General features: G+C 37.1%; 1 long non-coding RNA gene across 1 annotated transcript; it reads right to left on the reverse strand.

The window, feature by feature from the left end:
- Positions 1-13790: 13790 nt before the first annotated feature.
- Positions 13791-16015, reverse strand: LOC108708228. Its single transcript, XR_001934421.2, has 2 exons — positions 15241-16015; positions 13791-15001 (listed from the first exon to the last, which is right to left on the reverse strand). It is a non-coding gene; the product is annotated as an uncharacterized LOC108708228 (long non-coding RNA).
- Positions 16016-16459: the final 444 nt, after the last annotated feature.

Below are 16459 nucleotides of genomic sequence, written 5' to 3' on the forward strand. Positions count from 1 at the left end.
CGGGGGGAGGGGTGCATCACTGAGCCAGTTTGTAGCAGACTGTTTGTTGTTCTAACAGCCTTGGACTGGTCTTTCCACTGCCTCAATTGCACCACAACATTTTTTTTAAATGTCGTGGTGAGAACAATTATTAATGCCTTGAAGTATGTCACAGAGAAAAGTTTTTCCTTTCTGAATTTTGCAAATACATTTGCCTCTGTAGCTAAATAAAACAGTGTATAAAGAAGCTGTGTTCAAAATGTGTTGCTGCTGGGCCAAGCAGGGCAATTTGGCCAATGCTGATTAGGGTTGACACTTTTTCCAGAAAAAAATACCAGCCTTTCTATATATTTTTCCTATATATTTTTTTCCTAACATTGGGATCAACCATCATTTTTACCGGTCAGGCCAGTAAAATACTGGCCAGGTAGCAACCCTAATGCAAATGCTAAATTTTTATTCTCTTTTTATTGTATTTTACACCGTTGAATTGTTTTGTTCATTATTGTATGAAACAGCCTCTTGTTGATAATAAGGGCATGTATATAGATTCACTAGAGGGTTGATTAAAGACAGAATGTAATTAATGTCGGAGGATGACAGATAACACATAGGGCTTTTATATTTTTATTTATAATCAATGAAGTATGAGGGTTTATATAGGGGTGCACGATGAGTAGTGTCACGTGAGGGGGTGTACATGAGACGAAATAAGCATGATTTATACTAGTAGTGCACCGTAGTGGGCAGCGTTGATAGAGCAGCACCCATGAGGTTATTGATATGCACAACTGGAATGATGGAGTCAATACACATATTAGAGCTAGTGTGAGGACCATTTATTGAGGGTTACGTCCAGTTAGGGATGTAATGTTTGGGGGTAATAAGTGAGGAATCAGGTAGCATTTAAGTCAGGACCTTTAGACATCCTCTAAGAATGTTACATCAGTGACACTGGAAACAAAGTTACAAATTAGAGCATAAGTAGTCATCATATTGTTACAAAATAGTTACAAAGGAACAGTGTCCTGATATATTGGTTTTAAACTAGTTTTAACATTGTTTCTAGTTAAAATATACTGTTAGATTTAATTGTAATGCATACCTTATAATGAAGTGCAATGAATCTGTGGTTTTTCTATCATAAAGGGAGTCGCTCTGTTTCTGACAAACAGCAAACGTCAGAGCTACCATAGTCATTATTGAAGAATGAATACTTTGAGAAAGGCCTCGGAGAGGCTGAAACGTTAGCCATCTGTTCTAATAAATATTTTTAATTTAACTTAAGACCTGTGAGTGCGGATTCGTTTGGGGTATATATATATATATATATATATCCTGAGGACGGCTAGAGTTTGATAGCAGAAACGTTGAGAAATAAAATCACAGCCCTTGTGGCTTTTTTTCATGACAAGCCCTTTGAGTGCGGTCTTTTTTTTACTGAAAGAAAAAAAAAATATATATATATATATATATATATATATATATATATATTACGCAAAAGCCATGAATATCTTGTAAATGATATACTTATAAACGGTGACTAGTGATGTCATCAGTTATAAACAGTGAGTAGTGATGTCATTTTGGTCACATGACTCTCTAAAACTTGTTTATTATAATAAATAAAGTACCCTTTGTTGGAAAATATGAGGATATTAGAAGACACCCAGAGTTCCATGACCTGGATAAAAACACTTGGCATTAGGCCTTGTGTTTATATATGGTCATGAAACTCCATTGCTGAATTGTGCATATTCATCCAAATTGTGTGTGTGCGCTAAATTAGATGTTGTGCAACTGTTGCCATTTCCATAACTAGTATACACAGCCCAGGTATACACCTTTGCTCAGGCATAGGTCCAGACTGAGGATATGGCTACATTGTGCTGATTCTCAGACTGTGGATAAACGCAGGCTGAGAAACGCACACCCATGTAGTTTACCAACAAACCAGCCTATGAATTGTTGCTAAAACACATACTCATGCATTTAGCAACAAAATCCACTCCATGTGCCTGCACTTGAGTGTAGGGGCTGATTCTCAGCCTGTGTTTATCCGCAGGCTGAGAATCAGCCCAGAGTGGCCATAGCCTGAGATTCAAAATAATCCAAGGCATTTCCAATACAAAGAGGCCCAAACAGCCACCCACAGACCCAATAAATAATCACTGTCTATAGCATCTTATCGCAGCCCCACTGTCATTTACCTAAATCCATAGATTGTGCCAAAATATTATGATATGAAGTCCTACAAAGAAACCGAATGTTGGGGACTATAACAAATCTCTTTTCTTTCTTCATTCATTCGGACAGCAAATAAATGCAGTCTTTGCTTATATATTGGAAAATTAAATTTGCAGTTTTTAAACATGTTAAATTACCAGGCATACTGATATTAGATATTGTAAAGTATTACTATTATGCTTTATTCAAAGAGCAACATGATTGTGCATGGTTTTATATAACACAATAGTCAACACATTTACAAACAAGTAATAAGAGATCCTAAACACAAAATCTGTTTATATTATTATTATTATTCATAATAATAATACATTTATTAAATACCAACATATTCCAATATTCCATTGTACAATAAATAGGTGTATAAATTAAACATACAAAAACAAACCAACAAATGCAAATGGTAAAGAGGACCCTGCCGAAAGAGCATACAATCTAAAGGATTATTTTGGTTAAACATAAAATGTGATTCTGGTTAATAAATGAGCAAAATATATATCATACCATTGCGTAAAATGATTCCTTAAATTAACAAAGTTAAACAAAAAACACTAGGATATCTTTACAGGGGAGAGGAGAATAAAAGCACTGCAGGGTGACTTTCACAATGTAATCCTATTTACATTAGTTTCATGCAGTGCCTTAGAAAATTATCCAAAACAAGATAGGTTTTAATTACAGGGTACGTGATTAAAGAGAAGAAGCTAAGGCACGACTTTAATATAAACAGCAATCCAAGCCCCAGTTTTGTACCATCACTTTGAGGTAGACATAGATATTAAACTATACTTATGCAGCATCTGAAATACTTATAAGCAAGGCTTAACATTAGTGTACATATGGACAAGAGAATAACAATGAGACCTTCGGAGTGATTCTACTTTCTGTGGTAGGTGGCAAGGGGCTAATTTCTGCATTAGGCTGCAAAATGCATTGGACTGCTTAGAAGAAAATGCCTGTTTTGAGAACAGATTGCGTGTTGCCTCACAGGATCCACAAATTGAGTTGAAGAACAATTCTGTCCATTGTTTGTTAAACAGCAGATAGTAATTGTAATCCTAATGTACTTTTGGGGGAGGGGCAGTTAGAATGCATTTAGCAGGATGTTTCTTTCTCTATCCCTAGCTGAGGAGCAGCCACCCTTTCTTTCAGGTATTCACATTTTTCTTCTTGCTTCAGGCATATTCACTGTGCCAGATTTTGGTCTAGAACAATTGGCACTTTTATTTATTATTATTTGAAATTTCTAATATACAAAAAGAAGACAATTAATTGTTTTCTGAACAACCACAAGCACAATTGCTTACACCCCAAGGGTGTCCCTTGTGCCTAGCATCAAGTATTATTTGCCTTGCAAGTTGCAAATTTTGTAGTCCTGTGCTGTTTCTTAAAGGGTCTGATTTTGAGCTACAAAGAAAGGCGTGGCATTGCTAGAATAAAGACTTTTCACATTAATTACTACTGCAACTACTAAAGTTCCACTCATCTACACCTAACTTCCAAACCTTTGTTGCCTATTAATGTACCCAGGACATTATGATTCAACCTACAAGGGATTTTTCTGCTCCTCCTTATCTAAAGTTTCTAGAATCTTAGGCTTGGGACAGACATAGCGAATCTCTGCGCCAAAATCTGCCACGTCTGCCTGCACCCGAGCCGGTGCAAGTACATGGAACAGTAGAGGAGAAGCGGATTCTCGGCCTGTATTTCTCTGCAGGCCAAGATCCGCTACATTTGTCCCTATCCTTAGCCTGTGGGCACACGGGCTCCGCTGCTCTCAGCCTCTGTATTTTTGCAGGCTGAGAGAAGCGGATTCACTCCATGTCCCTGCTAATTTAATCTGAATTTGATCTGCCTGTGTGTGCACATGCAACGGAGGTCAGTCCAGAGATGCCTCCTTTCACTCCACTTTGTGTATGTGCATGCAGATAGATCCAATTCAAATCAGTTGAGCAGGGAAACAGAGTGGATCCACTTCAGGGTGGTGGCACACTTAGCGTTTTGGGGAGATTAGTCGGAAAACCGAAGCATTCCAGCCAGCAAGAGGGCATTTCGGGGGGATTAGTTGCCCGAAGAAGAGAATATTTGCTGCTGGGCGACTAATCTCCACAAAATTCTACATGTGCCACCACCCTGAGGCTGAGAGCAGCGGACCTCTTCAGCCTGTGTGCCCACAGGCTTATATAGCACAAAATTATCTTGTTGTAATTGTGACAACATGATACACAATGATAATATAGGGTTATGATCAACCATGGAACGGTATAAGACTCTTTTATGGCATGGCCCTCTTGGGACTTTTTAAGCAGTTGCTCCTTTTGCTTATCCTGTTACACTCTGTGCTTAATAGCAGAGCCATACAGCTAAAAGCAAAATAAACACAATTTACAAGCAGGCATTATCTTTTGTTTGTTTTCTATTTGCAAACAAGAGTACATTGCTGACCAAAACATTCAACCTCTCCGTATTTGCAATTAAGCCAAATGGCTGGGAGCTGTATTGTTGCCTCACTCTAGTACACCAAGAAAACATATTTTCACTATATATGATTCAGTTTTATAAATGTGTAAGGAAAATGCCTTTAGATGGCCATACACAAACATATTTAATTCGATTTGGCCCATTCACAACCTGTCTGTATCAATTGGATTTAATGAGTAGAACTGTTTAGTCAGTTTAAACCTGTCATTAACTTTATATTCTAGGGGCCAAGCCTATCAATTGATTGAGTGAAAAAATAATGGTAAAATGGTCCATGTGATGTGGAACTAAACACAATGGACACTAGTAGAAAGACATGCATAGTTTGCCAACTAAACAACATATTCTGCATATCAAATACAGCAATTCCAAAGGAGAAACAAAATGTAAACAGCTGGAATTTATTTTTTATAGTATAGTATACTTGTCTTTGTATATACATGAAGAGTGCCCATGGGGCTTTCCTGTCATTTGTAAATGAGCTCTGTGGGCTGATATCATGCTTAGCAGGCCTCACTAGAAAGTCAGTCTTTTTCATCTAATACCAAAATTGCAAATTTGGTTAAAAATGGCCAAACTGCCAACCTATATCTGTCTTATATGTTTGCCTATGTTGCTAGTCTTGCTGTGCTTATGTAATTTTTATGCAGACAAAATAACTTGTGCATTATGCAACATGGTACCTTTATGGTGCAATACTCAATATACGGTAGGACAACTGGAGAATCCAAGCAGCATAGTTGGTGCTTGCACTTACATAGTACTGCCACACATCTACACAACAAACTTCAATATAAATATTCCAGATAAGGGACTTCCGAATTGCTACAATCTTACCGTGCAGATGGTTAATTTTAGTGCAGTTTGGGTTTGTTTGCAGTGCTTAGATAATATGTTGAAAAAAAAGTCTAGCTGAAGATTTTTTAAAAGATAAATGAAAACAGTTCATATTCACACTTGCTGATTCAAACAGTACACACACATATATATATATATATATATATATATATATATATATATATATATATATATATATATATATATATATATATACATACATATATATCTACTGTATAACTGTCTATCCAGGTAATGAAAATGTAAATAAAGTTAAGGAAAAGGGCAGATGGAGCTCAGCTGGCTCTCAGCTTGTGTATTTTTTTCAAGCTGAGAAAAGCAGATCCACTCCATTTGAACCGCTTTCTCTTGCATACAGTCACACACAGCAGAGCGGAGGTCGGCCTGAAACAACAATGTATTATTAATGTATTGTTAATAAATGAATTGATAATACATTATATAAAATGAAATTACAGTGTTCTACAGTAGCCTTATTGAATGGTGCTCCAAATTACAGTCCCAAGCATTCTAGCTAATAATATACCTTTAATAGATAAATAATATTAATGGCCCACAATTAAATTTCATAATACATTGATTAATTGCAAATTGTTATTATTTAATTGGAAATTAATGTAAACCATTCATTAATGCTTTTCTTTTGCAATGCTGCCAAAAAAACCCACAAGATTTATAGCACAATATGGCGATGACCTAAATAGGCATATAAAAATGTATTTAAAAATTTTTAACATTTTTATTTAAATCTGAACCTTTAATACATGTAAAAGAACTATTAGGGATTATGCCTTTGGCCTTAATGTTCGTCATACTTATCTGCTTGTGCCATTATTCTGTCCACCTGATGTACCCAACAACGAATGTCTCTAAACATTTAAAAAAAACTGTTGGCGACCGCACAGAAAAAAACACCAAGGTCTTGAAAATAGAAAGACTAGACTAATAGGGCACAATATGCAGATGTGCTTGTGAGGTGTTTGTGAGGTGGCCGATTACTCTTTCATTGTCCATAAGGGATTCGCTTCTTCAGAGTGCCAAGGTGTGGGAGTGTAAATTGCTTACTACTAAGTGTAGCTGCTCACAGGCAGTGGAGCTACATGAAGGAGCAGATGAGAGCAGAATCACTTTTAAGGTCCCTATAGACGCGATGATTCTTCTTTGGTGAACGACCGATTTCAGTGCAGTCCGATTAATCCATCAAATTATCGTGCGATTAGTGGGATTCGAACAATCATACATCTTCCGATTTTTTGGCCAATATCTGTCAGAAAATTGATCGGCCAGGTTTAAAAATATTTATCAGCAGGGGCAATCCTGGCCCCTCCGCCACCAACTGCTGCTGCCCCCCCTCCCCTGGAAATTTGCTCTTATATATATATATATATATATATATATATATATATATATATATATATACTTCTTTGATGAGTATCCGCACTCCAAGGCAATGGATAAATAGGGGTGCACGGTAATATTGACATACAGCAAAATTTTCCAGACCAGCACTCCCTTTTGGTGAAAAATCAACAATCTTTTATTGTGACATGGTATCTTATTCCAACGTTTCGATCCCGATAGGGATCTTTTTCAAGGAAGATCCACAGTGCTAACCGTTAGCACTGTGGATCTTCCTTGAAAAAGATCCCTATCGGGATCGAAACGTTGGAATAAGATACCATGTCACAATAAAAGATTGTTGATTTTTCACCAAAAGGGAGTGCTGGTCTGGAAAATTTTGCTATATATATATATATATATGTATATTTGCTGCCCCTGGTACCTAGTGGGGCGCTGCCGCCTGAGGCGACAGCCTCAACTCGCCTCATTGGCGAAGCACCCCTGTTTATCAGTTCCAGTGCAACCAGTGCAATCTATCTATGTTTGCAGGGCTAGGCAGGCAGCTACTCCTCAGTTTTGCTGGCAATATCGCCTGAATTGGTCTTTTTAGTTGATGGACACATCGTACATTTAAAGATCATTTCGAAATAATCGTGGTCTCACGATAACAATTGGATCTTTTAAAAATCTTTACATCTATGGCTAGCTTTATTCTGAGGCTGTGAACAAAGTGCAAGGGAAGAAAATCAGATCATCCACATGGCGTGCCCTTACTTTTTCTGTTCCTTGAGGCTGAACATTTCTTAGGAATATGGAAATGCAGAACAAAGAGTACGGATTCACATTAGATGAAGGAATGCACTGTATGTGCTGATCTCTAATTAAAACCCTGTTAATGTGTTTAGACAGATTTATTGTTATTGCTGCCGGTGTGTCTGTTACCCAGTTTGAAGACAAAATATTTCTATCTATTATTGTCTTCTTTTATTTTTTCAACATGAATTAAACAAGGAATGCTAAAATACTCAATAAATAATGTAGAATGTAGTCTATGTAGATACTTTATACTATATGCTTGTTTTCTACAAAAAACACTGTGCACCTGGGCAGTAACCCATAGTAACCAGTGGCTGGCTTTTTTTCAGCCACCTGTAGGTTCAACGGTGAAAGCAAACCTTTGATTGGTTGCCATGGGTTACTGTTTATAAATGAGCCCCTCTGGGATGTATTTGTACTAGATTATATCACAATGACTACGGTAATACTAATATTTCTTGGAATATAACATATTAAATATGGTCTTGATCAAATATGTCATACTGTGAGACAAACCCATGAAGCAGGGATTTATGATACTGTTATTTGGGAAGAAACCCCCAAATTATTTATTTGTCTGAATATAATTTCAAGAGCTGAAATGTTGACTGGGTTCCGCATTGGTGACCATTGGCCTCTGCAGACAGCAGCTAAATCTCTAATAGGCACTTGAAGGCAAAAGGGATTGGAAAGTCTAGAATGAGCACTGTTTTTAGTCATTCTACAGTTTACTCAGCAGAGAAGATAGGTATGATTGTTGCTAAGTAGAAACCAGGGTTAGGTCACCTTCCAAACATTTTTTTAGTTCAGGTGTTTGATCTAGTACCTACAAATAAACTATTTCACAGCAACAAATGCCCTGTGTAGTCCAGTAGAGATGTGAATGACATTTGACCACTGTTTTTGCTGTGTTAGAACTAAACCCACTGTGTTTTCTAGAGCTTATCTGTTATTAGCTATGGTAAACTTTTGCCTTTTCTGCTTTTTTGCATGGCTACACAGCAGCTTGTTTATATACAATGTTGACAGTGTCGGACTGGGACACCAGGGGCCCACCCAAAAATCTTAGACCAGGGGCCCACCATAGACCTTAGATCAGGGGCCCACTCTCAGTACTATTATAATTCCTCTCCTCATGTAACCTCTATTCTGCTAGTCTCTTTTCTTTACATAATATAATCTCTTATTCAATCTATTTAGTCTCTTTGTTCTCATAGAAATAGGTAATGGGCATGAAATATGCCAAATGTTTTGAAGCAGGAGGGCCCACTGACACCTGGACCCACCGGGAGTTTTCCTGGTATCCCTGTGGGCCAGTCCAACACTGAATGTTGTAAACTATAGTAGTCTCTCTGAATCAAACTCACAACCAGTCCAGTGTTACCCAAGAGTCTGACACTCAGAGATGGATCTAGACTACAAGAGAATCAGATCAGAAAAATGTTAATAATAAGAGAGAAAAATGAACATATAGGAAGGCTAGTGTGCTTTACTGCTTGTTTTGCTGGTCTTTATTCATGTATCTTTTACATCTAGTACTGATTCTTTATGGGTTTTGTGTTAACACCCACACTACAATTTCTTTTAGTAAGATGTTTCAATACACTATAATAGCAGCCCTGAATATATGTTGTACACTTCATCCTGTTGTGGAATTTTCACATTTGTGTTGATATTTGTTTTAATTTATTTTGAAATTCTTTAAGTGCACTTACTGGTTTACATGCATATTTTCTCTTAACCCTGTCAACAAAAGTAACCAATCAGCAGTTAACTTTCTGGTCTTGTGAGAATAATAAACACAAACGCCTGCTAGTTTCCTATGCTTTACAGGACTAGGGCAAATATTGCCTCTGTCTGTGTCTAGTCTTGAGAGTTTGTTTAGTAAGAAACTGTTTTTGCTGGGGAAATGTGCCTGCGTATATATAAATGACCCTACTATAAATGGGTGAACAAATGCACAGCTACTTTTACTTTGCTACAACTTTTTGAAACTTACACATTTGTTTATAGCCATATATATTATTATCAACTAACAGAACCAAAATATAGCAATGGTGTCCACATTTTTGATTATCTAGATTATCTACTAACTACATTACCAGATCATGTTGTTTATGGTTCACACAAGGTTGGATAAATGGGTAAATTCAGCCTAGGTAATATATAGGGATGGGAGTCATAAAAGCCCAGGAGGGACACATGCATCCCCAAGGCCTCCAGCCAGACAGTCCTACAAATATGTTTGCAAAAGGGAAGATACCGGTATGGGGCCTGATATCTGGAATGCTTGGGACCTGGGATTTTCTGGATAATGGAACTTCCGTAATTTGGATCTTCATACCTTCAATCTACTAGAAAAATAATTAAACATTAAATATTGCTTTATATAAGAATTACTTATATCTAAGTTTGCATCAAGTACAAGGTACTGTTTTATTATTACAGAGAAAAAAGTAAATCATTTTTAAAAATGTAAATTATTTGGATAAAATTCAGAACTTTCTCGATAACGGGTTTCCAAACCCCCCCCCCGCTCCTCCAGTCGTAGTTATGCCACTGCAAAGGTCAGACTTTAGCAAATAAGGTGAACCAGTGAAACTGCATTATCACTGCATCGCATGACAGAGGCCAGAATAAAGCCTTGGTTTACTTATGTGTGGCACATCTGGAACATATTGTACTTGGAACTTTATCTTGACATATCTGGGAGAATGTAAAATGCATTTATCCTGCAACATGTTCTGTGGTTATTATGCATGAAATTGGCACTATTTTATCTGAAAAAATGTTCTGTAGTATTATACATGAAACTGTCACTGGTCTGAGGGCATTATACATGGTAGTGACAATGTATTTATGCTGCTATGTTCAAGGATGTATTAAAAATGAAATATGTACCGTTGTTATGCCATTACATTTATTCTGCTGTGTTCTGGAGTATTCCACATGGAACTGCCCTGGAAAACTGAGGCAGGAATCTGTATAGAAAATCTTATATCTTTAATTAGCCTCCCCAAATATAAAAATAACCATCTGCCTATGGTTCGTTACTATCTTCAATAGCCCACTTATAGCAACGAAGGTAAAGCTATAATAATCGTTAGTTTCCTGTCTTTTAACCCATGACAACCAATTAGATGATTGCTCCAAATTATTGCTAAGTGCTGATTGATTGCTGTGTGCAGGCCTGGAGTGGCAACTTGTGGATTTCTGTAAGATGCCATAGACAGTAGCTATTTATTGGGACTTTGGGGGGAAGTTCGGACCTGGCTTGTATAAAAATGGAGCCTAAGGTTGCACATATTCAAGGTTTGCCCTCAAACAGCCTACAAATGATACAATTTAAAAATGTCATACTTTAAATGTACTTTGGAAAGTGCATATTAAATTATCATTATAGGGCAGATTTATTGAGTTCTTGAAGATCAGTTTTGTGTTTTTTTATTCTTAGGTATTTATTATGGTCACATTGAGCAACTAGAGATTAGCAGGGAAAGAAAGATTTATATTTAAATAAAGCTTTTGAGGAGACATGATAAATATCTGAAAATCTGAAACTGGATCTGAGAAACTGGATTTCTTTCTTGAGATGGAAATTTTTTTTTTTGCCTCAACCTTCCTGGCCTTTATGTGTAAAACAAGCAATTTGCATGTCTCCGCCCATAGTTCCCAGTTTCAATTTTGTCAGCACATCAATGTATTGCTTTTGACCCTTGTTTGTATAAATAAACTCTATCAACTCTGTTTGAGGACAAACAAAATTTAAGTCAATTAGTTTGAGAAGCATATCTCCCATGTCCCAGAAGGGCTGCTTTTCGGTATGCAAGGTGATGGAGAGATAGAATTATGTAGTCAAATATCCCACATTCTGGAGCAGGTAAAGGCTTTATACAAATGCAAATAAGAGTACACAAATCCTTCACTGTCTTTCTTACCAACTGTTTTTTTGGAAGCTGGCAAACCATAGAGTGGATTGAGTCCTATTGATTTACAGACAGAGAAAGAACAAATACACAATACAACAGTTTACATCAGGCACTTGATAAATGAGTTGTGTAAACAAATCCGAACCCTCAGTCCAATACATTGCACATATTAACTGGAAACTTAACACCTCAAAAGTAAAGGGGGAGAATATTTTGATGTCATATGTACTTCCTGACAAACAGACATATACGCAGACTTATCCTAACAGAACACATATAGGAACAAAATAATCTGTACAGTAGTATTGGCTGCACAGTATCCTAAGTAAACCATAATTGCTATTTTTTGTACATAAAACAAAAATAGGACTCACATGCTCAATAGATGCTTATAAAGGGATTCCATTTTGGGCTCTTGATCGCCCACTTTCAGAGTACTCCAATATGTCTGACAGCCGTACTGAACTCTTATTATTACTGTTATTATTAACATGTATTTTAAGAATTCTAACATATTCTGCAGTGCTGTACAATAAATGGTCTTATATAAATAACATACTGAATTACATACATAGAGACCAGTAACTGATACAAAAGATGAAGAGGACCCTGCCCAAAAGAGCTTATACTCTTTTTAACAAGAAAAAAAAAAATAGATGGCAGCACCGTCAAGCAAATACCTGTGACGACAACTATAAACATTATGGCTGAGCAACTTGGGCTTTCATTTGCAATTCTGCTGGCTTACGCCACACCTACATTTGACTGAATTGGAGACCAGTATGTGGAGGTGCCTACTGTAGCGGGAGGTGTGCCCAGTTTGAGGAACGCGGGATATGGACATGTAAGTTTGTTTGCATCTTATGCCACACCTAGCCCAATCTGAAAATGCTCTTCTTACAGTAATTGTGTCCAAAATATTTGGTTAGCTGGGCCCGAGCGACATATTTGTAAATGGACCTAAGGCATGGCCCTAAGAGAAGAATGACAATTTAGTAACTAACATAGGAACTGCACCTTTGTAGCAATGCTTTTTTAATACATGATGTGTCCCAGGTTTCCTGAGTTTGTCAGTAATGGCTAGTATTTTAGTGTTTAGGTAATACAATTAGACTGAAGAGCCATATCTATCAATAGGGGGAGTGTTAATTCAGCACAGTTTAGTTCACTACAGTCTAAAGCAGGGGTGTCCAACCTTTTGGCTTCCCTGGGCCACATTGGAAAAAGAAAAATTGTCTGGGGTCACACATGAAATACACAAACACTTTTGATTTGTAAAGGTAAAGAAAATACACAGAAAAGAACTACAATACCAGTTGGATAACCAGATGGAGCTATACACTGGAATATGGGACACCTGGATATTAAATAGACTTATTGTTATATTATTATGACGTTTCCTCAGGAACTGAGGGTTTAAAGCTGGGCCACATTCATATCCATCCTGGACCGCATGCGGGGGGAGAGGGGATATGGCACCAAAGATTTTTTGCAAACCATGACCAATTTTGGATTAACAAAACAACAAATAAGATATACAGCGCTGCAAAATATGCTGGCGCTATATAAATAAATGTTACAGTTAATAATATTTTCACCCTTTGATAAGATGCAGCATTGAAAAAAAGATAGTCCTCAGAAATCCATGATGTATGGGATCCCTATTTTAAATGTTGCACAGAGCCATTGACAACTTACACATATCCCCCCCCCATAAAAGGCACAACATTTGCCTAGCTATGGCAGCAAATTAGATGCTTGTTTTTAAACAGGTGACCAGTAAATGCTATCTGCTGATTTATATAGGTAATTAGAAATATAGCAAACTTTGGACCTTTAATTACATAACCCCCATTGTCTGGTAAGATAATGGAAAGTGCCTATACTGTTTATGAATTATAGACAAAGTGAAGCTAAAATATAAAAGGAGTTCCAGGAAATTATTCTTCCTAACAAATTTTACATAAGGACATATTTGCCTCCATGTTACAATAGCTAGCACTGGAAAGACTGGTTTAATTCAATCCCTGAGGTGTTTTACTTTGCCAAGAGTAAACCCAGAAAGGAAGAATAATTATGACATTCTCCTATGCAGGTTGTTGCAAAAGCATTTTCAAGAAAAGGCATTTCACACAGGAATTATTTTGACAAATGTTTAATGAAGGAAGAAGTGGAAAACTTTCTACAAAAGCTGTTTTTCTTAAGTCAAAAGCATCAGTCTCTAAGAGTAGAATTCTCCACATAAAATTAAAAAACCAGTTTGGTAGGCATCTAGCCACATCCTAAACTAATATGTATCAAGTCTGAACAATACTTGTGAGTGATGCCAGCATACTAAGCTCCAGATATGTTATGCATGGTAAGCTAAGCTTGAGTAACTTTCCTCTGTATTAAAATACTACTACTATGGTTGCAGTAGGAGCAGGTACACTAGTCTCCAAACACTTTTGGGCATATTTATTAAAGGGTGAACTCTATTTTCACCCTTTAATAAATGTGCAATTCAAAGTCTACCGGTATATAATTAAACAATGAACTGTGAAGTCCCCCTCTGGAGAACTATTTTCACACTATGATAAATATTCCCTTATGTGTTCTAAATATTTAGAGTATTCTAAGTACGTTTTTGTATGACTCCATTGTTCAAACTCCACAATTAATTTTCTCCCCCCAAAAAAATAAGAAACTACCTTTCCACCAGTGGTAAACATTTGTAATTTCATTTTTAATTTACAAACACAGGTGCAATGAGCAAACTCCTTGTTCTACCAACAATGCAGCATTCACCCAGGAGTTCTAGCATCATTGTAGGCACCTACAGGATTAGCGAAATCTAGTGCAGCTAGATCAGTGACAACATTTTAATGTGATTCACCGCACTCAGTGGTGGGGGTAGGTACCATTCTCATGGGAAACCCTAGAAGTAACACCATGTCAAGCTAGGCATTTTGTACATTGCACAATGATAAATGTAGTGCTTCATCATCCATGGGTTTCACATGCTGCAATCCCTATTCTTCTGGATTAAAGGCTATTTTTTGGCGTAGCTTTTGACAATAATCAGGGAGTTCACCTTTAATATAACCTTTAGTACGTTATCAATTTTCCAGTTATTAGCAACTTTTCAATTGGTCTTCTTTTTTACTTTTATAGTTTTTGCGCTCTCTCTCATCTGCCTCTTTCTAGCACCTGGAAACCAACAGAACTGTTGCCTTGACAAGCTGCAGCATATTTGTAATTATTACTTTTTATTTATCTTTCACTTCAGGTTTACTATGCATCTTTTAGTCTGTCATTTGCCTAGTTGATAGGGTAGGTAGGACCACAGCAACAAGAAAGCTTCTGGAATTCTGAAATCAAAAACACAAAAAAAAACCCACATTAGCGTCTGTGAATACTACTTCCTACTAACAGTAATTTTAATGTGTAGTACCCCTTTAAATAATTATTCCTCCCATTCCTCTTTGTTATTCTTCTAATAAGCTCTTCCTGTTGCACCATATAACTGCTCCCTCTAACTTCCCTCCAACCCCTTACCCTCTCTAACTGTAAGATTTAGACTTATGTAATGTTTGATCAGATATAAGACCTGTATTTTCTGTGGTACGATAATGTATCATAACCACTTCCCCTTTCTTCTATTTTGAAACCCCTTTTTCCACTGATCACGTCCTAAAAAGGAAACATCTGTTTTCTGCGTTTTTCTTGTTCATAACTGCCAGAGAAACGAGATAAAGGAAATATTAAAAGAATTTGAAAACATGCACACAAATTTAAAAACATGTTTAAAAATGCAAGTCAATGCATAACATGTCATTTGGTTAAATGTTGAGTAAAAGCCTTGATCTTCATTCTGTCACATAAATATATGCAGTTACACACACACACACACACACAAACACACGTGTGTATATGTTAAGCACTAGAATAATGTGTTCCAGCTCAGAAAAAAATTGTTCACATCCTTAATCCTTGACATACACTGTAAGACTTCAGCAAATGAGTGGATCTTTATCACCAACACTCCAGGCCAAATCAGGACGGTCCAATATTTCAACCCCTTGACCAATGATCAGATAATAATGGAGGCCAAGGGGTTGTAGCCCTAAGGAATTTCCAAACCTGCTTGATTATTGGCCAGGCTGCAGAAAGTGACCCATGTATTGGCAATAAGCTGTCAACCTGTGCTGGAGGGCTGAATCAGCAACTTTTTTATGACCAGCTTAAGGCTATGGGTACATGGAGCTGAAGACTCCTCTGCTCTGAGCCTGCGTATTTTTGCAGGCTGAGAGAAGAGGATCCGCTCCATGCCCCATCAAATTGATCCTCAGTGGAGGTCAGCCCAAATAAGCATCTTCGGGCTCCTCTCCTCTCCTATGAGTACACACAAGGGGGAGTGGCTTGGAGGAATTAAGCAGGGGCACGGATCAGATCCTCTTCTCTCAGCCTGCAAAAATACGCAGACTAAAAGCAGAGGAGTCTTCATCCCGTGTGCCTGCAGCCTAAGCTAATGGGTTGGATTTCAGCCAGAAAATGCACATTTCAGTGTTTCAAAGTCCATGTCTTCAGTGACAGGCATTTCATGTCAGTTACTGCACACATGGGGCTGTTTGGGGCCATATCAGTGGTAAAAATCCATTAGCTAAAATGGCAGTTAGACCAGTTTTTCTGTAAATTATGCATTTTTGGAACATTACATGATTATTTATGTGCTTACCTCCATTTTGCATATGTCATGCATAATTTACATTATGCAAAAACTAAAAACTTGCTACCAGCAAATCAAAGCAAGAAAGAGAAAAAAGAGA

The sequence above is a fragment of the Xenopus laevis genome, chromosome 2L (genome assembly GCF_017654675.1).
Source record: "Xenopus laevis strain J_2021 chromosome 2L, Xenopus_laevis_v10.1, whole genome shotgun sequence".
Lineage (NCBI taxonomy): Eukaryota > Metazoa > Chordata > Amphibia > Anura > Pipidae > Xenopus > Xenopus laevis.